The 26530-nt window shown below is 34.7% G+C and overlaps 1 long non-coding RNA gene across 1 annotated transcript in view; it reads left to right on the plus strand.

Annotated features, from left to right (window-relative positions):
• LOC128850985 (uncharacterized) overlaps window positions 1-20906 on the plus strand; it is a 45602-nt gene extending 24696 nt beyond the window's left edge. Inside the window, exon 3 of the long non-coding RNA XR_008448264.1 lies at window positions 20594-20906. This is a non-coding gene — a long non-coding RNA (uncharacterized LOC128850985). The remainder of the gene's footprint in view (window positions 1-20593) is intronic.
• The last annotated feature ends 5624 nt before the right edge of the window (window positions 20907-26530 follow it).

Raw genomic sequence — 26530 nt, forward strand, 5'->3', positions numbered from 1 at the left:
ACCTTGCAATTGGCCTTGTTGAACCTCATAAGGTTCTCACGGCCCAATTCTCCAGCCTGTCCAGGTGCCCCTGGATGACATCCTGTCCTTTCTGTGTGGCAATTGCATCACTCAGCTTGGTGTCTTCTACAAACTTGCTGAGGGTGCACTCAATCTCACTGTCTATATAATTGATGAAGATATTAAACAGCACCAGTCCCAGTACAGCCCCCTAAGGGACACCACTTATCACAGATCTCCATCTGGACTTTGAGACATCAATCACTACTCTTTGAATACGAACATCCAACCAGTTTATTATCCACCTATAAAAACCTGAAGGATTCTTATGAGCCAAGAACACATAGCAAGCCCAGTTTTATTTCTTATTGTTTCTCTACTTACATCTGTGGTCAGACATGGCACACACAGTGTATTTCTAATCTCAGGACTCTTTTTCTCCATCAGGGAAAGCACTAATTCATTTGAGTGAAAAATTATTACATTATCATTACAACTTCCATTTGCTTGGAGTTGACCACGTAAAAGAATATCAAGCTGAGGAAGCTCTCTCTGAAGTTTCCTCACAGCCCATATTTGGCACCTGATTTAATAAATAATATTTGTCCTTGTTTAGACTCTCTGTGATTGTCACCTTTTTGACTTGTTACATGATCCCTCTCTAATTCACAGGCCATAACAACTCTGCCCTTAGCAATCAACATATTTAGTTCAAGGAATTCATGGTGAAGGGCTAGGAGGGCAGTGCCCAAGACTGTCACTAATCAAGTAATTGTGGGAGAGAATTGTGTGATAAAACACTGATGTGTTTGTTTCTTTTTTTTTTTACTAAAAAAAAAGAGAAATTATATTAAGAAAAAATACCTTAAAGTTTGAGAATCAAACACTTAAAAGCTAGGGGTCACCTAGGACCTAGTCAATCAGTCTGAAATCTACCTTATAAGCTTATTCTTTAGGATAAGTTTCAGTGGATATGGTTGCAACACTATAATGCATACAGCCTGTGTGGCAGAATAAAGGTTGCAGCAGTCACCTGAATTAATTTGTTTTACTTATTGCTACAGATTACTTAAAAATACTAAGATTTACATGCGAATCTTGTTCTTTGAACATAAACTTTTTGAGTATTAAATTCTAATTAATGCAGGAGGCACCTGTTTAAGTTACATCTACACTGTGTACATTCACAATAACATTTTGCAACTCTTAAGGGAACATTTTTTATTGATTAAGTGGAACTAGTTGAGTAAGAGTTTTAACTTCATTAGATTATCTGTGTGAACCCTGAGCAAGGCACCCTACTAAGTACAAGCCTTATTTCTAAGATATGCATTGTCCTGTCTAGGTATGTATTTCTTCTTCAGATAAAGGGCTGAAATGTAACTTCTTTATTCCTGTGTCAATATTTTTTTTTTTAATCATGTACTTCTTTTGAAATGTACTTCTTAACATTGCAAGAAACCAATCATAAGCTCTTGCCCTTTGAAATGTAGGACAAATGACCACAACCACGAATATAATAAAAATGAGAAGGGCAGGAAATTTCAAAGAACAGAAGAATGATTATTTAAGTGCTAAAGAGGTTTTTTACTGCTTTAGTTATATAAATTGGCACTTCTCATTTTTCTGAATTATACTACTGAACTAGCAACAAAATCTACACAGGATAACTAGGCTACGCCATCTAAAATCACAATCTAATAGACTCTCCTCCATCACAACAGTAAAACAACAGGAATAATAACTAACAGTACAATTGCATGTAAGCTTTGGCTTTATTTTCCAAGGTACTGAAATATTTGTAGTTGTGGTAAGGAGAAATTCTGGTTGCTTCCGTAGGGCCTTAGAAAAGCAGAAATTACCGGTCATGATTCTTTTTCATTTACTAATTTGTAAATCATGAATTATTCTACTGATGTTATTCGTTAGCAATTAGCTGATGTAGATAAATATGTACAGCAGTGTACAGTGAGTGCTGATGAAAACAGTCAACCCTGCTTCCTTATAAGAATTCTAAAATCAAGTTTTGCTATTTTTTAAAGGTACAGTGTTAATTTTGTATAAAAACTTCCATAATATGTCAGTCTGACTTCAAATATAGGCTGAAAAAATATTATAGCCATAATAAAAAAAAATAAAAAAAATCCACCCATAGTTAGAGTACACTAAGACTGAAGGAGTTTAGATTTCAGTGTTCCTGAATTATAAATTCAGGCTGCTGAATGAGTTAAGAATATTTCTTAATTACAGACAACCATCCAGGTCTTACGAAAGCCACTGAGACCCTGCAGTTACTTTGTATTTTGAAAGTCGTGTTATTCTAAGAATAGGTCTTGTAAATTTCTGGAGTTTCTTTGTCCTTGTTTTAATTAAATTAAGAAGAGGAAAAATAAGTACTTTCTTGGCTATTATGAGAGCAGTAGGTGCATCAGCCTTATATTCTCCTATTCATTTCTAGTTTTCATTCATCACTGGTGAAGTATAAGAAAAAATCTCAAAATGTACATATGAATCTCTAAGACTGAAAAAGCACTGGTTTAATGATAATGCTCATGGCCTTTAGTGCATAACAAGCTTTGGAGGCTATGCAAGAGAAGTGTGACATAACTCTTTATGGCTTCTGGTACTAACGAGTTATGAGGCACTCGTATATGTGAGATAAACCCCAAAAGTTACTGTAGTCCATATCATCTCTCCATTATATCTAGAGACATGAAATAGCCAGAATTCAGCCCATACTTTCAAGTGCCATTGTAAATTTGAGTAGATCGGCACATCTGCTCCTTGCCTTTTCATTTGTTATTCTTGCTTTTCTTTGACTTCTGTATTATATTAACATGTTTATTCTCTTCCTTTGTTTATTTGCATTACTTAATTTGTAGTTGTTTTAAGCAAGTATTAAGACAAGCATCCTCCACTGTTTATAGACGTCACATTAGTCAAACAGAATTTAGGACATCCTATTTCCATCAGCAAAGTTAAATTCATTCCAAAGGCAAAGCAGCTGAAACAGATTACAAATGCTACTCCTATAAAGCGAAGCCAAGTTTTTAAACTTAGTCCTGTCCTAGGAGAAGCCCAGGGACAGACAGTTGTAATTATTTTTTTTGCTTTCCATTTGCTGTAGGGGGGAAGTCATTTTACTGCCGCCTGTTATAATACATGGCTTATCTCCCCTTTTGTAGAATGCTCTATTTGGCCTGTCATTCATAGAAGGCAGAATTGAGGTTCCGTATGTCCCTTATGCGTGTCCTTTCAACCCCTCCAGAATTACTTACCCAAGGGGAAATATAACATTTGCCAGTCCTTGTTGTTCTCTGTGTTTTAAGGTTCATTATACTGGCACTGAAGGACAGCTGGTATATGGTTCTTCATTTATGTACTTTCAGTTGGGGTCAGTCACATTGTCACCTACAATATACAATTATAGAAAACAGATCATTACAATGTAATTCAGGACATTTTCACAATACACTAAAAGATAAAGATCCTAAACCAAATTCATAATAGATGAACACTATTTGGAGGCAAAGATCAGAGGTATTAACAATGTTGAAATAAAACACTGTGATGTAACCTCATGATATTTTTGTGCTACAGCAGTGAAAGTGTTTTATAAGAGATGCATTGTCAAGACAGGCAAGAACACAACTAGATGTATCTGTACAGCATTCTCGTTTATGAAAAAAAATATTCTGCTAAAAAATAATTGCGATGCAAAACCTCTCTGCAAATAGCATTCATCTGAGAAGATAATAGTGAGGAAGATGCTTCACAGAGGACTTCATAGGGCTGTAGAGACCCACACTAGCTAAGAATCTGTCCATGTAATTCTAGGAATGAAAGATGAAGACAGAAAATGGAAATACAATGCCTCCTTTTTCTCTGCATCTGTGTGAGATGTATTCATAATGTGTCCAAACATTCAGTTGGAAACATTTTGAGAACAGAGGCATACCCATCAAGTGGGAGGAGGACAGACTTGCTGAACATTTCAGTTTCTGTATATGAGCTTTTTGTTTCAATGATTAGTTGTCATTCTGGGTCATTGCTGATAAAGATCCCACTAGAAGGGAGTAAAAGATTTACCCTAGATTAGGCATAGTCTATGTCATTATGAATTCTGCTGTCAGAATCATGCAGGTGGCGTGAAAGTTTATAGGCGACACACACTGGTGCTGAAACAGAGGATCATTTTTGTTTGGTATTTTAACAGAGTTTATAAGGTAACATTATGTCACATAATGTACAATATATAGAGCACATTTTGGGGAGATGTTTACAATTTTCAACAGACACTGAAATAGCTAATCTAATTGACTCCATTGTGCCTGCAAAATGTCAGTTCAAATACCATAAAACATTACTGCTGACACATCTAGAACAGCCTTGCTCTGTTTTTTTACAGATTCATAATGTGCAGTAACATCAACTGTAATATAACATGATACATATTTTAATACACACATAAACCTCTACTGGGGTTTTTCTTTCTCAAACAATTCTTAAGAAGCAATGGTCTTTCTTGGGAAGTGTCCTGTCGGTGATTCATCATTATCTCACTTCCTCTTATTAAAAAAAAAAAAATAACACAATAAATCCTTGGAGGCTACAGAAGTTTAGATTCCCATCACTGTCTCTGTCATTCTCCTATTGAGATTAACCTGTCATATCTTGTTCTGGTTTTGGCTGTAAGGCCCAGATCTGTAAAGAAACTGGCAACGTATTTTGCATTCCAGGCGTCACTGGGTAAAATATGTAAACAATGTTAGAACTATGATAGGATTTTCAGATCAAGACCCAGATTTCTGATCATCCTACCATGAATGTCCTCCTCACCAAGTTAGAAAGCTTGCTTGCTCTATCTCCTTGCCTTTCATAGAGTGGATATGGACAAGTACCTTGTGAAAGGAAAGTGGACAATATTCCTTACATTTAATTCAACTAACCTTTCTTCTAGCCTGACAGTCAACATGCTGCTTTTACTTGAATTTCAGTCTGCACTGAATAGGGAAAGAACTGCACTTGTTTGTCACATTTTGTTGAATGCTTTTAACACTGCCACAACGCTTAAAAACAGGGTGCATAATTTCTATGATGTGAATTTCTCTAATACTACTTTTGACATCTACAGGGGACACACATGACTCTAAGTTAGCCTAAGCTGGTTTTATAGACAGCAGAAACAGCCATTTTAGGGATCAATTCAGCTGACACATTTTAGATGTTTGCATTAGCTTTAGATAAATCTCTTTAGAAGTTTATGTTCTTCTTCACTGACTACAAAAAGAAGACCTGGAGTTTAAACACCCACCTTTGGTTGGATAAAAGCTACCTCAATGGATCTTGGAAGAGATGAGACAGTGCCCATTTTCAGAGGTATGACTCCATTGCTAAAGCTTTCAGTTTCAGTAGCAGTTTTATACTAATAAAAAAAAAAAATCAGAATTGCCTCTCCTTCTTTTCTTATTTTAGGAGCTGTTTAAGTAGCTTTCAGGCACTCAGGAAGAGGGATTATCTCATTTATATCTATAGCATTGAGTTTAAAAGACCCCATTTTTTAAACTGGAATATTTGGGCAGTTCTTAAAGAGCAAATAGTAATGATGAGTACTAATCACTCACTGTCTATAAAAGGAAACTGGTTGTGATGCCAGCATCTCTGTTGCCAATGACCAGATTTGGTCAGAAGAATTATGTTTCAGAAGTTCTTAAAAAGAACACAGTGGATAATTTCCAATACTTGGGTGCATGGTTAAACTGCCTAGGGTGAAACATTGTTCAATATTCAAGTAACAAACAGATATTTTCATCTTTTCAAGCTACGTTGCTAATACATCTGTTTTGTCTTTCTCTTCCCAGTGTATTAATTTGTGCTTTTCTTTGATTTGGTCGACTCTTTCAATTTGTTTTATTCTTTCTATGTGGTAACAAAAAGTAAACCCAAAACTGTTCAGTTTACAAGGAATGAGCTATGTAAGCTTATCCCTAGTAGTTTGGTTTTGGCCTTAACTTGTCCTATGCAGTTGAGTCTACTAGCAACATTCTGTACAGACTTCTTGTAAATTTCAAGTGCCTTATCATAATTCCGATGTTAGATTTATATGAATGTTATCTAATGTCACTTTTCTTACCATAAAAGGCAAACACATGAAAGTGTGGCATAAAATGCATAGTGGACAGCTGTGAGTCCACTTGGTATTTTTAATTTCTAATTCCTTGAAATCTAAAACCATAGACAACTTGTCTTTTGTCTATCCCTGTCAAACCACTCATCATCAGAGCCAATAACCCAGGGCCTGGGTTTTCAAAAATATATTTGAACATAATTGTAGCTTGATTTAGGAAGATGTCTGTCCTGGTTTTGGCTGGGATAGATGAATTTTCTCCCTATTAGCTGGTATAGTACTGTGTTATGGATTTAATATGAGAATAGTGTTGATGACATAATGATGTTTTCAGTTGTCGCTAAGTAATGCTTATACTAAGTTAGGGACTTTTCAGCTTCCCACAGACAGCAGGTGCACAAGAAGCTGGGAGGGAACATAGGCAGCACAGCTGACCCAAACTGACAATGGGATATTCCTTTCCATATGTCATCACACTTAATAATAACTGGGGGGCAGTTATCTGGGGAAGGGGATTGCTGCATGGGAATGTGCTGGGCATTGGTCATTTGGTGTTGGTGAGCAATTACACTCTGTATCACTTGTTTTGCATATTCGTATCATTATTATTATTATTTTCTCTTCTTTCACTGTTCTATTAAACTGATTTTATCTCAACCCACAAATATTAAGGTTGTTTTGTCCTTTGCTTCTGTCCCCCATCCCACCGTTGCAGGTGGGGTGATGAGGGGGTGAATGAGCATCTATGTGATGTTTAGCTGCCTGCTGGGTTAAACCACAATAATGTCTAAACACATTGGGCACTCAGCTCTGCTTAAAAATAGCGTTTTGAGAAGTAGTTAGTCAATTATTCTGTTTCACTGTTCTTATAAATATCCTCTATGCAGCTTTCAAAGCCCAGTCTACAGCTTATATAAAAGCCTCCTACAAACATTTAAAAAAGCAAGAGATAATGCTGAAAACTCATATGATTTTGAGAAGAAAAACTTCGCATAAAAAGTTCTGATCCATGAGCAAGAACTAATAAAGCAATGTCAAGGCAACAATCCCAGGATAATAAAATATTTGAAATAAGATCTTGGAAACACTTGATGAAAGCTATTGCTATATAAAATCTAGTAAAATTATTTCAGAAGATAGATACATAATACAAAGTTTGTGTAAACAATCATATCAGGAAAAAAATCATGAATCTTTGTATAGCTTTCAAGTTAGAAGCAAGAATTACTAAGAGGTGATGAATTATGTGATACTTTCAAATATTCCATTGAAAGGAAATGAGATTTTTCCTTCACCTGTAGGTGGAAACCTCAACATGAGCAGGACTACATTGTCACTGTAATATCTCTTTGTCAAATAGCCCTTCTTTTATTATCTAATATCTACTAACTAAATGCCATTAGAACAATATCACAAGTGAATACATTTATTTTTAAACCTCATATGTGATAGACTAGATGTAACATAAGCCTGTAATTATCTGAAAAGTATTATCTTCTTCTGTGGCCAGTATTTGTTCCGGAAGTGAAAAAAACCTTTTCTTTGAGTTTTTTTCAATTTTTCTCCTTTTCTATTTTTTTTCCTGTAGCCAAGAGGTGTTTAGAATTTGACTGTAAGCCAAATTTTTTTGGTTTTTTTTTTATAACAAAAAAAAAGATTGAATTTGGTGTGACTTACAGCCTGCATTTTTTTACTCTTTCTGGATTGTGAGAAACATGAGATAAAGATTTGCCTGTAAATGTTGATGATGCTCAAGAAAAGAAGTGTATGCTCAAACATTTTAAAAATGTGTTGTTTTAAGGTTTTAAGTTTTAAAGATCTTTCTAACTTAAGTATAAATCAAGTCAGTTAAACATTATTGTGAAAAACTATCAGCAAAAGTGGTGAGCAAAAAGCTCACCACTTCTTAGAACTGCATTGAATGGCACCCAACAGGACAATGGTTTCATTCAACATTCATGCAGAGGTCATGTTACCCACCATTGACCCATATCTGAAGCTACACAAAAGGGATAGTTTTTGTACCTCTTTGTAGTCTTATCATCTTCCCCATGTATGTCTGCTAAGGTCAAGTAACAGATGCAGAAAGTAAAATTCTCTTTACTTGGGTATTGGTAGATTCAAGTCAGTTTCAATAGAGGCAGATGCTCAGAAACATCTATGCATGGCTTAGACTGTACTTTTCTGTCCGCTGTACTACCTACAAGTAACTTCAGGAAGTGACTGGGAGTCACAGTGCTGTGTTCTAAATGAAGTGATTGTTCTAAAATATAAATAAATAGACTTTATCTCTTCAGAATCAAAGCGACTCATTTCAAAATGTGTATGATCAAATGGTGGATGAATCTATACTGTTAATGTGCAAGATTTCCATCAGGATTTGTGAGGAAATCTTAATGCTTTATACTGCCTCAAGAGCACCTATTTAGGTTTATGATGGAGATTGTTGAATTACTTGAGTCTCATTGGTGCTCAGCTTTTTCAAGTTTACAAGGAGTTTGTACATCTTCACACTCTCAGGAAGTACTTCAAGGGAGATTACCTCCATTTTTACATTCTTTGATATCAAATGTGATAGCTCACAGTAGCAGGAAGCTTATGGGAATAAAACACTTTATTACTGAGTCTTTGTACATATAGAAGTGACAGAAAAATGAGAGAGGAAAATACAAAAATGGAAAGGTCAAAAGTAAAATTGTCTAACATATATACTGTGATTTTAAAGGACTTTAAAAGAAATGGGGAAATTAATAGATATAATTTTTAACTTGCCATAGGAAAGCAAGTTAAATTTTCTTCAGTGTGAAATTCTCAGAAATAAATTCAACAAATTATTCTGATACAGTCTATATGAATCAGTTTAAATAAATTTTCGATTTACCAATGCCATTGTTTTAGCAGATTTAAGTGATTATCTGAGCAAACCACAATAAGGGTACAATGATAAACAGTTTTCTTATGACCTAAAAGATACACAGTCTTAGCACTACCAGTTGTGTTTGAAAAATCACGTACTTTCAGTTGCATTGATGTTCTGTCAATAAAAGATATGATTCAGAAATATCTGCCATCATTTACAGTTATTTATCATGTAGAGATAGCTTGCCATTTAGTCTCATACTTGAACACTGATTCCTTATTATTTCTTCAATAAGAAATATCCCTTATAATTAAAATGGGTAATCCTAGTAAAACTGCTTTTACCACTCCTACTGAGAATTTTTCTGCTGTGATCAGTGTTGTATTTTCCTGAAATGAAGCGTTCGCTGAACATGTATGTCCATTTTGTGCATTTTAACCCTGCAGTAAATGTTCCGAAGCTATACACAGATTAATTTGGTGTCATCCATGTAGATGCGGTGAGGACTTCAAATCACATGACATTGTGCTGCTTTATTTCTCTTGAAGAAAACAAAATATTACACAATCATGTGGATTTCTTTACATTTTTATTATATTTTTCCTCAAAATTTGTAGTCTAATAGAAAAAAAAATAAGTAATTTAATTTGGTTTTCTAAAATTGGTCATTTTGTTCTTATTAATATGATAGTCATACTTTCTAAAGTTGTGGTCCCACATAAAAACTACAGATTTAGACCTGAGGTTTGACACCACCTTTGAGACTGTACTATGCAAAAAAAAGCCTTTTCCTTCACCTTCTTTTCATGCAGTTACTTTTCTCCTTTATTCTCCCATGATTAAACTTCAACCTTCTATTCCTTCTATACACGTACAACATATTTTTGTCCTCCACTCACCACCAAGAGTGTTATATTTAGATTACTGCTGCTACTGGGGATTAAAGGTTTAGAGAAAGAGAAGAGATGGAACCTTAGGGGCACCAGAAGCCATGTAGCGCTGTGCCAGCTTGCAACAAGTGGAGAAGCCATGTGAATGTTCAGCCTGCCTGTAGTAATTAAAAAATTTCTCCTTATTGTCTTTTGAAAAAAAAAGGACAGTCATTCACATGGGAGCTTACCATGGAGTCAGCTTTACTTTGGACATTTTTACTCTGACTGGTGTTTGCTCTGCACAAATGGTCATGCCTTCCATCCTCTGTGCATTATAAGTTTCACGTTTTGTTCTTCTGATCATTAGTTCCAACTATTGTAATAGAAAGTACTTCATAATTTACTATCCTTACCTGGATTTTAGTCATCCACTAGGAACTGTGTGACATTTCCTTCCCAGTGATTATATTTGAAAAGCTTTACCAATTTGCAGTGCATTTCTCTTTATCTTATTTCCTGGGTGGACGTTTTTAGAATGAGTAAGCTGTTTTCCACGGTTCCAGAAAAGGGCTTTATTCTGTTGAAACTGTCTTAAGATCATAGACAGGCTGAATCTGTGAAATGTCTAAAGAAAAACACATTAGCAAATGTATTTATTTCCTTATGAAGTTTGGAAAACAGATAAATCTCTTATTACAGGATAAAAACTACCTAAGCCAAAGTTTAGATTCCCTGAATCCATTTTTGTACCTGAGATTCACTCCTTCCACTTTTGTCTGTTTATTTTAACTTAGCATTGTAAATAAAACAAGGAGCAAGTCAGTGGGAACTGTGAGGCAGCAGGAACAGAAACTAATCGGATGACTCCCAACAAACTGTAGATCATGCCTACTGAACCATAAATGTTGAAAGCAAATGTAAACAAAAATTGGGAAAGGCTACTAGATAATTTGGATACGATAAAGTACCTAAACCTAATGGCAGATACAACGTCTGCCTGAATATAGCCCATTATATTAAGAATGGGTTTGAAATGCTGCTTTTCATCATGCTTCTTCCATTCTTCAGAGCCTGTGTAGTGCTGACCGACATCAGCTACTATTAAAGAGTCTTCATGCATGTAAAATAATATGATTTCACAATGATTACATATTCACTCTACAGCTGGCTGAGTTTTTACATCTCCATTTGTCATTGACTATTGTGTCCAATTAAATGATTAGCTTTTAAAAACTGCTGCACATTATGAGAGTGAACTTGTGTTCCACTGCACTGAGTGATGCAGAAACAAACTCATTACAGCATGTAATTCACCCATATTAAATAACAAACAGATGGCTGCTGTAAATGAGAGCTGCTTTTTCTCTTCAAAAGTGCCAGGAAAAAGGTGTTTTTATTTATCTTTGTTTCCAGCTTCTTTCTGTTTTCTTGACAAGTGGGCAGCTGGTTGCTGAGGTTTTCAATTGGTGCAGAAGAATGAAAAGCCTGTTTCCATTAATTTCCCCATAAAATAAGTCTTTGAATCATTTCTGTTATAAATGCATGTGCAGTAGCAAGCTGCTGCTTGATTAATTCACTTATTATGAAGATTTCATCTTTTATAAGAGGGCCTGCAGGTAATTTATCTTGTTTAGTAAGATTAGAAAAATGTAATTATCTTGATACCTTTGGACCCCTCTCATTTTAATTGTGTTCCCATAAATTTCAAACATAAAGATGGGAATTTTTTTTCACACAAATGTTACAACATGTGGTAGAAAAATGTGTTGTAAGAACTGCATAAAAAACTTATCAAGTAAAATGCATTTGGTTTATACTATTAAAGGATGTATACAAATAAAACCAGTATACAGTCATGAAAGCATATATCAATATCTGCATTTCTAGTTCCTTGGATTTTAAGAGCTGGAGTTGGATGAAGAATATTGGGATTTAAGTTATTTTCTATTTTACTTTTTTTTTTTAATCAATAATGCATTTCACCAGGGAAATACAAAATCTGTTCCACTTTCACTAATAATGATAAATTATGTTTGTCTTCATATATACCACCAACAGCAAAGAACAAAAAAAAGGACACATATGAGCTGAGGTGTATATCTAACACCAGCTCCTCTGAACATCTTCAGCACCCCTTAGATATTTTCTTCCCTCTCTATCTCTTCCTGTCTTTTTAAGCGCAAATTTGAAACAAACCAAGATCCAGAATTCTTTGTCTTCAATTTTTTCTTCTCATCCAGCAGTTAAGGTACTTTTGGTTGGTTTTGTTTATGTATGTATTTATTTATTTACTTTGGCTTTTTTTTTGTTTATCTGTTTCATTTCAGTTAATCTGCTTCTGATAACACTATTTTTCTTACTTTCTTTTACTTGGTTTCTAAGAACCTCTTGATTCTCTCCCCTACACAAGAAAGCTATCTAACAACTTCGCATGTGTTTCTTTTTCATACTAATTTTAATTCAGAGAGGTTGTGAAGGTCAATTTCCATAAAATAGATCTATAAATACATAGTAAATATGCAACAGCTCCACCAAGGCTAGTCATGGGTCACTTAGCTCAGTCATTTCTCTGACTATATCCAAGACCAAAGGCTGAGAAAAAGAACACAAGATGCCAAATGTATAGTTTATATGGTTTTTCAGCTATCATCATTGCAGCTGAAGGATACAGAAATTCAGAAATTAACAGATTTTTCAGACATTCGTAAATAGTAGGTCTATTATTACCACAAATTACTAACAGATCTATTAGAATTTCTTGAGTGTCATAAGCCTTTTAACTTTAAAATGAGGAAAAAAAGTATATTCTCTATACATTTAGAGTGATTTTATTTTTGCAATTCTGTGTCCATATCTTCTTAGCTTTTAAGGGATTTTAAGTAGATGTTTCAGTGCTGGTGAAATGAACACTGTAAGAGGTGGTGCTGGCACCATATACAGTAATGTGTAAGGAAAGAAATTTTACAAAGTGAAAGTTCAGGCAGTAAAGAGACTTATAAGAATATGCAAACTACAAGGTTGAAGCCATGAAACTGAGAAATGTGTACAGATAGTTGAAACATTTCAAGTCAGGTGAAACTAGTGATGACAAACCATGATCTGGGAGACCTGTGTCAGCAACAACACACATGAATGCTGAAAAGGCTGAGCAGCTCATTAGGGAAGACTGACAAATAACCCTTCATGACCTTGCTACTGCTCTAAATTGCAGTTCATTCTACATCAGCATACTGAATCTTGCAGTGGTCTTCTCTAAACTTTGTTCATGCCAGGTCCTATGAATCACAGAATCACAGAATCACAAGGTTGGAAAGGACCCATTGGATCATCGAGTCCAACCATTCCTAACACTCCCTAAACCATGTCCCTAAGCACTTCATCCACCCGTTCCTTAAACACCTCCAGGGAAGGCGACTCGACCACCTCCCTGGGCAGCCTGTTCCAGTACCCAATGACTCTTACTGTGAAGAATTTTTTTCTGATCTCCAACCTGAACCTCCCCTGACGGAGCTTCAGGCCATTCCCTCTTGTCCTGTCCCCTGTCACCTGGGAGAAGAGGCCAGCTCCCTCCTCTCCACAACCTCCTTTCAGGTAGTTGTAGAGAGTAAACATGAAAACTCATCCCACCACATACACAAACCTGTGACATTACTTTTCAAATCCCAGGTGAATCAAAGGCTAAATTAAAAGATGTATTCTTAATTCTAACAGAATTTACCTCTTCAAGTATAGTTTGATTTTTCAAGTATCTCATTCTTTTTCAGTAATCATATATGTTGATACAGATAATTGATAAAGATATTAAACCAGACTAGCCACACAACTAGGCCCTGGGGAACACTGTGACTGGTGACCAACTGGATTTAACTCTGTTCATCACAATCCTCTGGGCTTGGCCATCCAGCGAGTACAACTGTCTAAGCCATAAGCTGCCACCTTCTCTAGCAGAACGCTGTGGGAGTGTCAAAGGCTTTACTACAGTCTAAGTACACGATATCCACAGCCTTTCCCTCATCCACATGAGGATGAAAGTTTGCTTAAAATTCAAAGTGAACAAGTGCTTTCTTTTTATCTCTGGAATTAGAAGATAAAAGCCAGATGACGTAATTATTTAATAGCAGGCAGATAAAAAGTCTGGTGTGTAAGATAAATAAGATACTAGGAAAAATGGGAGCATTTTTTACTAACAAAAATTGTAGTGCAATTGATCCTTAAAATGAAAAACAGCCTGCCGGAGCACAAGAAAATGCCAAAGTCTCGAGTTTCCATCACGTATAGTCTGTGCTTCAAGACAAACCTCATCCTAACACCAAAAATTTACAGTCTGTTCTCTCTGCAGAGCCCAAACATTGATGTATTAAATCAGCTCGGATGAGAAGGATCAATATCTAGATATTGATAGTATCTACTAAGTAGTATCTACCTCTGTCCTGCGTTCCTTGCAACCTTGGGTGCAATCAGCCATTAGCATCAGCTCATGTCATGGCTTTAGTTATAACGATTTTGTTTGGAAGGCCAAAATACAGCTAGTGCTTGCCAGTAATAATGAGTAGCATAGTTTGGATAGTTAAAGAAAGAGTAGGAGACTGTCAGGAAAAAAAAAAAAAAGAGAAAGATAATTGAATGGAATATTATGAGAATGGGGTCAATAAAATTATTCTGCCTTATTCTGAATTATGTCTACTGTATATAGACATGTATTTTCTAGTATTACCTGGAGTTAAACCTGAAAACTTCAATATATTTAGGGTTTAGGCCTCCATTTCACATGCTCAGAGCACAGTCCGCATTCCTTTCCACTTTCTGGAAATATTTCCATTTGGATGAAATTTCTATGACTTAGATCTGTAGTATTTCAATAAATTGTGAAAAGGATGCAGGAAGTCACCTTATCATAATTGAAAAGTTACTCTAGATATTCGACTATAATTTCTAATAACATGAAAAAAGTCTCAAACTTTGCCTACAAAATGCTGCTTCAGTAATCCACTAGCTTGTTTTAATGAAACGACATCTCATTTCTATTTGCAAAGAATCTAAGCTCCTTTCCAAAAATTTTGAATAATGTATTGAGATAGAAGTAACTGCAGAATCTGCTGATAAGTCTTTTGAGAATTCCACACAGTCTGGGTAAACTTTTATCCAACACTGTAGAGACAACTGTATATAAACTACAAAACCCAAAATTGCCTGCTCAGGTATTTAGTAAAGACCAAGAACAAAATATGTTTAGGGTGTAACTTGCAGCCCCGCTTACAGCCACTGAAACATTAAGTTTAACCAAAGAATATTAATACTTCTCCTCTGCTCTCAATTATTGTCTGTCTTTATCTAACATAGAGATATTATAAGAAATATGTGGATTACACAAAGCATATCATAATCAACCTTCACAGAGTCTTTTAGCAATAAGAAACCAGGGTGTTGTAACTTGTCATTACATATATCTCATATGTAAAAACATTTATTTCACGTCTATATATACCACACTTGCATATGTATGTGTGTCTGCGTATGTAAATGAATATTACCACCCCACATATCAATTTCAAGATTTCTTTCAGAATGGGTATTTGCTTTGCAATCAATTTGATTTAAAATAAGGAAGAAAAAACAAAACCAAACCAAACAAAAAAAAAAAAACAAGGAAAAAACCCAGACTGAAAATAAATCCACAGCAAAGCGCAATGTCAGTTACCAGTTGTTTCCTCACCATCCTCCCAGCTCAGAGAACTGAAAGTTCCTTTAATGAGAACAGGGAAATAATAGAATTCTGTATTTAGCTGTTTGGGCATTGTATATGGCAGTTTCCATGCACTGCTGTGTTTGTCTTTGTTCACAGTTGCCTCTTCTGTGTTATGTTTGTAAGAAGAAACTTACTATTGACTCATCAGTGGTGACTCAACATTTTGACAGAATTCCAGGTGTAAAGATGACAAGAAATCCCACTTGTAGGATGTGGTTGGTAATGGAGATGCCTTATAAGTAGTAAATTCACCTCAGAGCTCTGGAATAACTGTAAATATTAGTCAGGAGAAAAAGTTGGGTCCAGAGTTTAACACTGATATGTGCTTTTTGCAAAATTTGACTGAACCATAAAAAATTGAGCAAATGTTGAAGCTGAGTAGTTGTGCATTGGTAAACATTTGTGGTATAAGCTAGAGCAATATGCGCATTTAGATGGAGAGATAAAAATGAGTAGGAATGGAAATATTGTGAATTAACAGAGCATGTAGAATATAGGCCACAAATTCTGACACAGAATTTGATCCCACAGTACAAAAGAATATGGAGAAGTTAGTGTTCTTCCAAACTTCTAAAACCAGGTACTGGAACAGGGTGACTATGTTGATATTTTAGGGGAAAAAAAAAATTATACTGACATTCAAACCTTGCTAGATTTAAGAATGACACCCACCTTCTATTTTGTGAAGACAATTTTTTTCAGAAATTTTAATCCACCTGTATTGGAAAATGGTTCTTAGGATAATTTTTTGTTAAGAGTTAATTATGTTTTATTATCTATTGAAACTGTTCTCTAACAAAGTGAAATATTGTAAACTCACCTAGGATCTATTTGGGGCAAAGATAATTTAATAAGATCATTAAACTTCTCTTCAAAATTTTAGAGACTCGCTCATGCTTAAATTTCAATTCTGAAGGAATTAAATAATTCCTTTTTTATTTTAAGACTATTATCTAGGCAGTATAAAAATCATAAGTTTATAACAGAGGTATGAAAAGTATTGTTATCATTTGTGGAAGAAAAGATAAAATAACAGAGATACTGAATATTCAATTCCCTTTTAGAAAATCATTTTCATGACTTCACTATTAGAATTAGAATGAAAAATAGGAAAATAACTTTAAAAAAAGTAATTAAATGCATCTAATTCTATTAGAATTTTAATAAAATACCACATACTTGTTTGTCTTATGTTAAAGCTCACACTGCTTTTTATGATAGGAACTAGTTTAATTTAGTTTTGACTAAAGTTTTCCATTTGACAATCATTTTGCCAGGTTCTGCCACGTTCACAGCTTTCCTTTCTCTCTGTCTTACCAGTGTGATTTTCATATAACAAATCATAGAATCATAGAATGGTTTGGGTTAGAAGAGACTTCAAAGATCATCCAGTTCCAACTCCCCTGCCATGGGCGGGGACACCTCCCACTACACCAGGCTGTTCAAGGCCCCATCCAACTAGTCTGCAATACTTCCAAGGGGGGAGTATCCATAACTCCCCTGGCCAATCTGTTCCAGTGTCTAACCACCCTCATCGTGAAGAATTTCTTCCTAATATCTAATCTAAATCTTCACCCCTCCAATTTAAAGCCATTCTCCCTTGTCCTACACTACATCTCCTTGTAAAAAGTCCCTCCCCAGCTTTCCTGAAGGCCCTCTTCAGGCACTGCAAGGATGCTATCATGTAAAACTTTTGTTCCTATCTGGTCAACCGAGACTCTGTGAGCAGAATGCCTGCTAGAATAAAGTCATGTATGTTGCTTACCATAAGAGAAAGATAAAACACATAGTTCATAAGAAAATAAATTCTGTGAGGTTGATTTTAAATCAGACAGAAAAATTACTCTTTGGTTTACTGGAATGTACATTCCCATCTGCAGTGAGGATGCAGGTATGGAAAGGAATGGATGAATTTGTCTTACTTATTATATCAATTTCCCATGATCTGCAAGTGAAAGATAATTATTTGTTATGTCAGTATTGATTCCAAGCCAGTAGTTTTTAACGTGTGCAGTGCTGCATCTTGGCACAGTTTGTCATACCACAGGATTGCTCTTGTCCTACTGAGTAGTGCCATACAGCAAAGCATTAACTTTTAACTTAACACTTTACTACTATCTGGGGATATATTTAACCTTTATTCAATTTCATAGGGGCAATTTTATACACTATTTACTTCTCCCTAGGGCTGACCACAACAAGCAAATACCCCGAAAGGCACAAATCTACCCTACTGTTTCAATGTATTAGTTGGCTGTGTTTCTAATGCAATTCTTGACATTAACTCCTGTAAATCCATTAACACCTTCATAATTTTTGGTATTTTTCTTAATAACCTAGCTGATGTTTTAGGGAATTATGAGACACCTGTCTGGTTCTAGGAATGGAATGAAGTTTCATAAATTGCATAAAATAGCTGGAAAAGTCCGCCCAAGCAAATCTGGAAGCTTCTGAAACAGGAAAGGAAATTAAAAGGGGGCCATTGCTTCATGATATCATTATTTTTCTTGTGTTCAGGAATGAACTACAGAAACTTGCTGCTGCCTGTCACACTTTTAAAAAAGAGTATGAACTCAAAAAAATTATTTTCAGTTACACTTACTTGTTACTAAAATAATTCCTGAGAGTCACTACTGTAATACCTAGATAAACCTTTACTAGCTTTCTCAGTTTAAGTGGTATTGAACTCTACAGGAGAAAATTCTCAATGAGTACTCAGAAATAGGTGTAAACTAGGTATGCAGGAAGCTTGTAAGCACTAATACATTTAACTATTAATTCGTGTGTACTTCAACTAAAGACACAGTCATGTTGCTTGTGTATTGGAGTCTTTTAAAAATATTTTTATTTTTAGTTACAACTATTTTATTTGGAACATTTTTAGCTAAGCTGTACTTTTATTCCACTTCTAATCCAATAACTAGGTATGGCAAATGTCTTTAGGTATACCTAGCAGACTCATACATCATGATACGGATTACTGGGGTTTGTGTTTGTTGTTTTACTTCTTTCTTCTTTGAAGAGACAAGTTATTATAAAGGTATCACTATTTTTAAATTATGCTGTAGAACTCCATAAAATATCTTAACTATGAATGCCTGTCTGTGTAATGTGCATGATATTTGGCTACATACTTATTTAGATACCACATGTATGGCACTACAGAATGAATACTAAGCATCCACTGTTCACCACTTCCTTTGTTTATGCTTCTTCATCATGATGATGCAAAACTGCTTCAGCTTTCCCCTTCCCATAGTTAATGGGGGAATCATTCAATCAAATGAATGAAGATCGGTATAATATCATCTGCTTGCACTTCAACGTTACTGACACTATAGACTGTACCCATTATGGTCTTTCAGGTCAATAATTCCTGAACTAAGAAGGATTAATAGGATTTATGACCCTCTTTTCAACTGCATGTAGCACAAGCAGTACTAATTATATTTTCATTAACCTCTGTGGCTAGCTCATGTTCTAATAATTTAGCCCTGTTATGGATTAATCCAATGTTTTACATGTTCAATAAAGTGAACACACAAACAAAATCTATATAAATAAATCCTCATGGCCAAATCATGGCTGATGTAATGAAGAAATACTTGCAAAAGAGCCACTGTTTCTAGAATGTCCCAAGGTCTGGCCCATGCATTGGGCTTCTATATCTTGGCTCTCTTGCTGACTTATTCTGTAGCCAAAGAGGCGTTGTGAAGCCTAAAGATTAGATAAATCCAATTTAACAGCATAAACTATAATGATAAATGAGTCCTATGCATTTTGCTTTATAATAACAAAGTGACCATTTGCTCTTCAGGAAATGATAATGCCACAGTTTCATTAACTAGTAGTAGGCATGTCTACTAAATAAATTTGGAAGGCTTTTATCCGGGAGGTATACCTGCACTTCTGATGCCTTCTACTGACCCCTGTCTCCACTGAGTTACTTGCAGATATTTCTGTTGCCAGAGGGAAAAAGAGGTACACAGGTGACATAGTTCAGCTGTCAGTAACAACAGTATGACAGCCATCCCCCACCACTCTCTATTCTCAAGCAGAGTTGCCAACAAGACAATCAATGCTGAATGCTGTTTCTGCAGTCAAAAAAGAAGTAGCTGTTGAGTTCATTCCAGACTATGCAAATTTCCAAGAAACAAATGCTATCCCACAGCCACTTTGCTTCTGAGCTGTGCTTTCATTCTCTGCTGCAGTTAAATATCAGCTCCTTAATAAAAGTGGGGCTTTTGCTTACTTAAATAAAATTATAAATATTTGGTCTAAAAGGAGTAAGGCAACAGATCCATTCTCTAGATACAATGAATCCAGGATAAAAAGACAAACTGACCTGGGAGCTATGATAGCTAAATTGAAATAGAATCTAGAATTCATGTTTGTTATGTGAGAAACAGTGAATATTTTCTGTTATTTATGTTTTTAATTCTTTCCTAATGTCAAACACTACCAAATAAATGATTGCAATTTATGCTCAATATAGCAAAATGCTGATTGCAAGCAGAGAATTAGAAGAGGTATTTTGAAATCTTTAAAAGTATTTTTCTATTTGATGAGGTATAGAGTAAGAGATCTCTAATTCCAATTGGGTTTGGTAAATAAAGCAGCTTCTCTTACTCCCGTAGTAGACAGAGTAAGTTTTTCAGGAAGGTATTTGTGTGCTCAAAGAAAACCCAGAAACACCTTTAGAGTACAGCTTGTGTAAGCTGGTTTAACAGTTTACTTTAACAATTGTTCTTGGTAAGGTGAGATTAATCCAGTCCCATTATCCATTAAATTATGTCAAGATCTAGGTTAAAGCTTGCCATTAATCTTTTAAAATTATTTTTGTATGATTTTTTTTCCCAATACATGCAAGTTTGGTATCTTGAATGTAATTTAGGGCATAAAGAAAGATGTCACCATCTGTTACTCATCTCAAGAAAGTATAACTATTCCAGGCACATTCACTGTTTCTTCATTTGTTTCACCTATAGAGCCAAAGGAGTTACTTCTGGTCTTCTACTGCCCGATAAATTCGTCAGACCACAGTCACCTCACTGAAGGAGCAACTTCCCTGAGACTTCAAACTGGATATCTACGATAGTGTTCAAATTTAGGCTATGGCCACGGTAAAACGGCTGCACAAGGTCTTGTTTGCTGTTCTTCTAGCCCAATATTTACTTCCTGATTTCTACTCTCACCAGCTGCTTGCAAAGGCTTTACTCTTTCCAGCCTGCTCCTGCTCCAGCCTGAGACTTCACAGTTTCCTCTTTAACTAATTTTTTTTGAGGCATCAGCTTCTGTGCTAATACTAAACTTATATAATGCTTACATAGGCTCTAGCAAACCAAAGTAATAAGAAAAATATAATTTTCCAATTCCAAACACTATCATAATTTACCTCTGTGATATGTGGGAGAAAGGACATTTGATTAAATGCAAAACCTGATTGTTACAAATTGATTCACCTCGCTAACTCATTTCTGCAGGTAAACAGGCAAAATGACCCTCCAAAAGCCTTCTTTTTGATGCAATGAACCAGAAAGAAAAGAAACTATGAAACTGACTGAGAAATATTTTAATACTACTTAATAGCGATCAAAGGACTTATTAGAACACTATGAGTAACAGCTCCAGCAAGCAGACAACTTAGCTTCCTTCTAGTTCCGCTGAGAGCAGTTTAAAAAAGTTTGAAAGTATATTTAAATTTAAATCTAAGATACACTTTTAACCTAAGGAAGTAAGTGCAGTTTGTATAAAAGTGAAATTCATACAAATACCCTTTCACCTTCCGAAGTTTTATAAATTTGAAATTAGAAGTTTTATCACTGTTGCAGTTTCTAGGACCTAAATTCTCTGCCAGACTCAGCTGCTTTTCCAGATTGCTAATTCTTTTTTATATGAAATTACTGTGCAATCTACTTTATCAGTTATTCAGCTCATGTACTGCAGGCAAGTCCATCTGCTTCTTGAAGACAAAAAAGTGCAGATGTCAGTAGAACATAATGATAGAAGAACCATTACATTATGTCACACCAAAGGTACATTTCAGTTAACATGAACGGTTTAATAAGGCCACCCTTCAGAGCTTTTTTTTCTGCTGCTATCCGACATGCCAGTTGAATCCAGTGTGAAAACAGGCTTACTATGAGTGCAAGCACAGTCTTTGTATAATTTTGATTACAGCTTACAAGCTCAACGTTATTCTTGAAGTATAGATTACTTTTGGAAGAGGTGCTCCAATTTCTTCCTTTCTTTGCTTTCCTTTGATGGTTTTTTGTCTGGTCATTGTCTAGATCTTTCATTGTGTGGGATTTCTGACACTTTGATTCCTATCTCTGCTGAATACTAGCTACAGCAAACACTTATCTCCAGTTCTATTTTTCCTAATTGCATTCCTTAACCAGAATTTACACTTTGGTGGAGGTTGAAACAAAGGATTGGGTGACAAAAAAAGAACCTCAAAAGACAGAAGATCCCAACCTAACAAAACTAATCATCTGAATGAAAAAGGGATATTATATCAAATTGATCTGCTCCTTTACTATTTTCCTCTCCCAGTGATGTCTCTATGTCCAGTTGGTATGATTTGTTGCAGGCTTACTAAAGGAATGCTGCATTTCATCTGATTCCTCATGCCTATCAAATATTTTTATGCATGCCTAGATCTCATAACATCATCTACCTAATGTAAATCAAGAAAATACTTGAAGAAAAGTTGAATACACTGGTTTAGGTGAGGCATGACTATCACATCTGAGCTGTGATTGGATGTCTGTGTCTAAATTAGTGAATTGAAACCTCGATCTTCACTTCTGTCAGAGGAGCTTAGACGTCTATCTGTTATCAAATATAGGGGGTTTTACTTTGGAGCTAAATCATCACCTGAATTTATTCTCTAACACCTTTATCTAAATATCTTCTTAGATAGCTTTGTTTTTTCACACTTGCTTTAATCCAGTACTAACTTACTGGAACCAGAATATTTTAAACTATTGAAACAGCTCTTTTTTTTCTCTTTTTTTCAATCTGATTTCTATTTCTCTTCCACTGCAGTCTTTTAGATAAAGTCACTTCCTATTGAGTTAACCTTAATTTGCAATGTGAAGGCAGACAGATCTTAAATACTCAGCATAAAGCCGTACCTTATTACCATGACTATTTTAATGCTTGGGGTGGGGAGAAACATCATTATAGGTAACTTTATTGCCACAACGTTGTCAGTTTGTCTTAGCAGAAGCCTTCCTTTTAGCTGCTACACATTAAAGCAAGCATAGCGCCACTTTATTCTTTTTTTTTCCCCTATGAACAAACTGAAAAATACTTTATTTTCTCATTATGTGTAACATGTTCTTACTTCTGATTGTTAATGCATATATTAAACTTTCTGCTTCTGCTGTTGAGTTACAATAGATGCTACGGTCTTCAGAGTTTATCAGAATTTTGTGCTTTGTACAAACACAGCAATAGCTGAGAAAGATTCTAAAGCTATGTGAAACAGGTAAATATATTTCTCTTCAATATGAACTGTGCACAGTCAGAGAAAATTTCTAAACTGAAGAGCTTTTTCACACTTCTGTCATACTTATTTTTCAAAGTAACATCATGAAGTGCCTTACCCTGGTAATGCAGTTAAAATTTTTGAACAGTGATGCAATTTGCTCAATTACTTTTGTTGTGCATATAAATGAAAGCATTCCACATGCGATTACAGTAAGAAAATTTACAGTATAAATAGATGAGATAGATAGGCTCTTTTTCAAGTTATATGTAAGTATATTGTAGCTGAGACTGTCTAATTATTAGTTTGAGGGCTTAGGCTTCCAAATAAGTTATTCTCTATTTATTCACTAGTTCTCTTTACTGAGAATACCCAAAAAGTGACTACTACCAACAATTGTTATGGTGCTGTTTATATATTGAGGAATTAGACTAAAACTGCCCACACTTAGTGTCCATCCAATGACAATGACAGTATTAAGAGAAATTTAAAATTTCATATAAATAATTTGAGTTTTAATTCTCAGATTTCTTGAAACTTTAAAGTTAACATTTATCAACCGAGTATACTACAACACAAAGAACAGAAAGTGTGAATGAATTTCACTTTGCGGGCTGTCATAAAAATGCTTCTTTCTCCCAAACACACATTAGAAAATGCATAAGGATTACATTTAATTCTGTAGTTTTTCTAGGTGGTATCTCAGGATAGGGTTTTTCCTCACATTTGGATACTTTTTGGCATTGCTGAAGCTTCTACATTGGAATAAGAGCAAATATATATTGTACATATTCACTTCAACAAAAATACTGATCTGAAACTTTCCAGATGAAACTCCAGGTTTCCAATAAACACAGAAAATCAGGAGACTGTCTCATTTTAACATATAAGTGATTTTTCTCAGAAACCATTCAAAAACGAGGTAAAAAGAGAGAAAGGAAACCTCAGAAGAGTTCTTCCTCTGTTTTACCCTCTTTTGTTTTCCAAGCTTTTTTATTTTAGGAAAAAAAAAAAAAAAAGCTGAGAATATTCCCCAAAGAATGCTTGAAAATGCCAGCATTTCCATAGCACTGTTAAGGATAGAATGTATTTTCATTTTTTTTTTCCTGGCAGGGCAAAAAAATATTTTGTGAGACAATGTGGTGGAAGCAATGAGTTTTACACTAAGTTTGAACCCCGGAAAAAAACACATTGCTGACACCTGGATTTCATTGTGATGTTACTGAGAAAAAAAACTCAACCAAAACAAGACAAAAACTACATTAACGAAAATGCTACCAGACAATGAAGTTGCAGTTATGAAGTTCCACTAGAAATTTTAAGACATGGAGTTTTAACAGACATAATTTTTACACTAAATAACACAAAGTCATTTATATATGTAATACCAATTACCAATAATTAGTACTCAAATCTGTGTTGGAAAAGGGATTTTTGTGCATGTTTGCAAACTGCTTGTAAGGAATAGAAAACTTCTACTTCACTTGGTAAGGAAACTACAAAGTGTAGAAGATCAAATAGAGGGGATTTTTTCCTTAATTTTCCATTATTTTTCTGTAATCAAATCTTAGTTTTGAGCTAAGCTAATACTCTTCTAATTTTCAGATTATTGTCAGAATGTTTAAATTCTTGCATCTACTCCCAGCCTTCCTCATTTGTTCAGAAACAGCTGTTTCTGATGTTTTAATCTTCACTGATAAATCCTTCTTCACATATGCTGTTCTTCCAATTGCACTAATTTCCTTGAGTTCCCAAGCCAAACGAAGCTTACAAGAGCTGATAATACAGTCTTTTTGAAGGCTATTGACACTTAGGTTCTGATCCAAACCCCACTGCAGATGGAAACCACTTCAGAGGCTTCAAGTGAGGACACCAAGTGGGGCATTTTTCCTTAAGTTTTGTTAAAAGCTGTGTGTTCTTATGCAAACCAGAATTACTGTATTTTACAATTGTTGATTCCTATGAAGCTTTTCAGATCATTTCAATCCTTCTGTCATTTGTGCATTCCTTATACATTTTCTAATCTGCACAATTGCATTAATGTTTTACGAAATGTATTAATATCTGAACTTATTATAAATTCTCACATAATTTCCTGGGTTTTATTCAGATTCACCATCCGTCTAAGTAGAGATACTCTAATGAAGCCCTTTAAAAGTGAACTATTTTCTCCTGAAATTAAGAACATGTTTTTCTCTTCTGAAATGATGAGTGAGAGATGTATTTACAAATGTATTAATCTTACAGATTAAATTTATGTTTATAATTATATGCATCTGTATTTTCAGTTTGTAAAAATTATCAGAATTCTTTTGTGTTTTTAGACTATTTCCTAATATATATCTTGTTTGAAAGTGGACTGAAAATCATTTTCTGTAATTGTATAAAATCTATTACAATTTAACAAAAGTACTTTGTTTCTTACATATTTCCTGTTCAGTACTCTAATATGGACAAATGGATATATTTGTTTGACCTATTGTCAGAGAGGGAAAAAAATGCCTGAGGATGTTGAAATGTTTTCTGGTACTAAAACTTCAAACTTCAGGAAGTTTCTTTATTACTTAGTACTGTATGATCTAATCACGCATAAAACAGGAAAGTGACTACTATCAAAGGACCCATAAAAAGAGTTTATGATGTTTCAGATTCAGACAACATAAAAAAGGACATATTCAAATTAGAAACACTATTATAAAGTGTGATGCTATAAGGAATCTCCATAACAGACTTAATAATGTGATTAAAGAGACAAAGTAATAGCAATATACACAAGTACTAATTAGAACATTGAAACTATTACGCCTCATGTGGGAGACAAGTAATAAAATTCAAAGAATATTTGTAAGAAACACTACCAGACTTGCTTTTAAGTTTTCCTCTGCCTCAGGCTGATTATGTGAACTTGTGGCATGTGTCGAAAATGTTTAAGCCAATCCATTTGGCCTGTAATGCTCCCTTCTCTCAGTGCATTTTGCATCGTTATACTAAGATATAGTTTGGCTAAACTACTTTTAGAAATGAGTCTATTTGGTGTTGTTAAAAGATTCAAAACCTGGTGCTTTTATATTCAATAAAGATACATTGCCTTAGTAATATAATTCCCTTTCTTAAAAACTATTTGCTTTCTTTTTGCTCTTGAACATACTATAGCTTTGAACGCCTGAGAAAAAAATATGTTAAATGTGAAAAGAAATATCTGAATTAATATTTAAAATAATAAATGACAAGTAAAATATCTAATGGCCAGAAATTCTCACTGGATCTTGATTTTGATGAATATATCAAATAACTGAATAGAAATAAATTGTAAAGAGGCATTGTTTGCTATGGGAAAGAACTCCTTCTTTCTGTTTCTAAAAACTGCAAGGGTGATTCACATGGAACGTATAAAGCAGTGCCCAAAACATTCAAATACTAACAGTATTAG

Source organism: Cuculus canorus, chromosome 1 (genome assembly GCF_017976375.1).
Source record: "Cuculus canorus isolate bCucCan1 chromosome 1, bCucCan1.pri, whole genome shotgun sequence".
In the NCBI taxonomy this organism is placed as follows: Eukaryota; Metazoa; Chordata; class Aves; order Cuculiformes; family Cuculidae; genus Cuculus; species Cuculus canorus.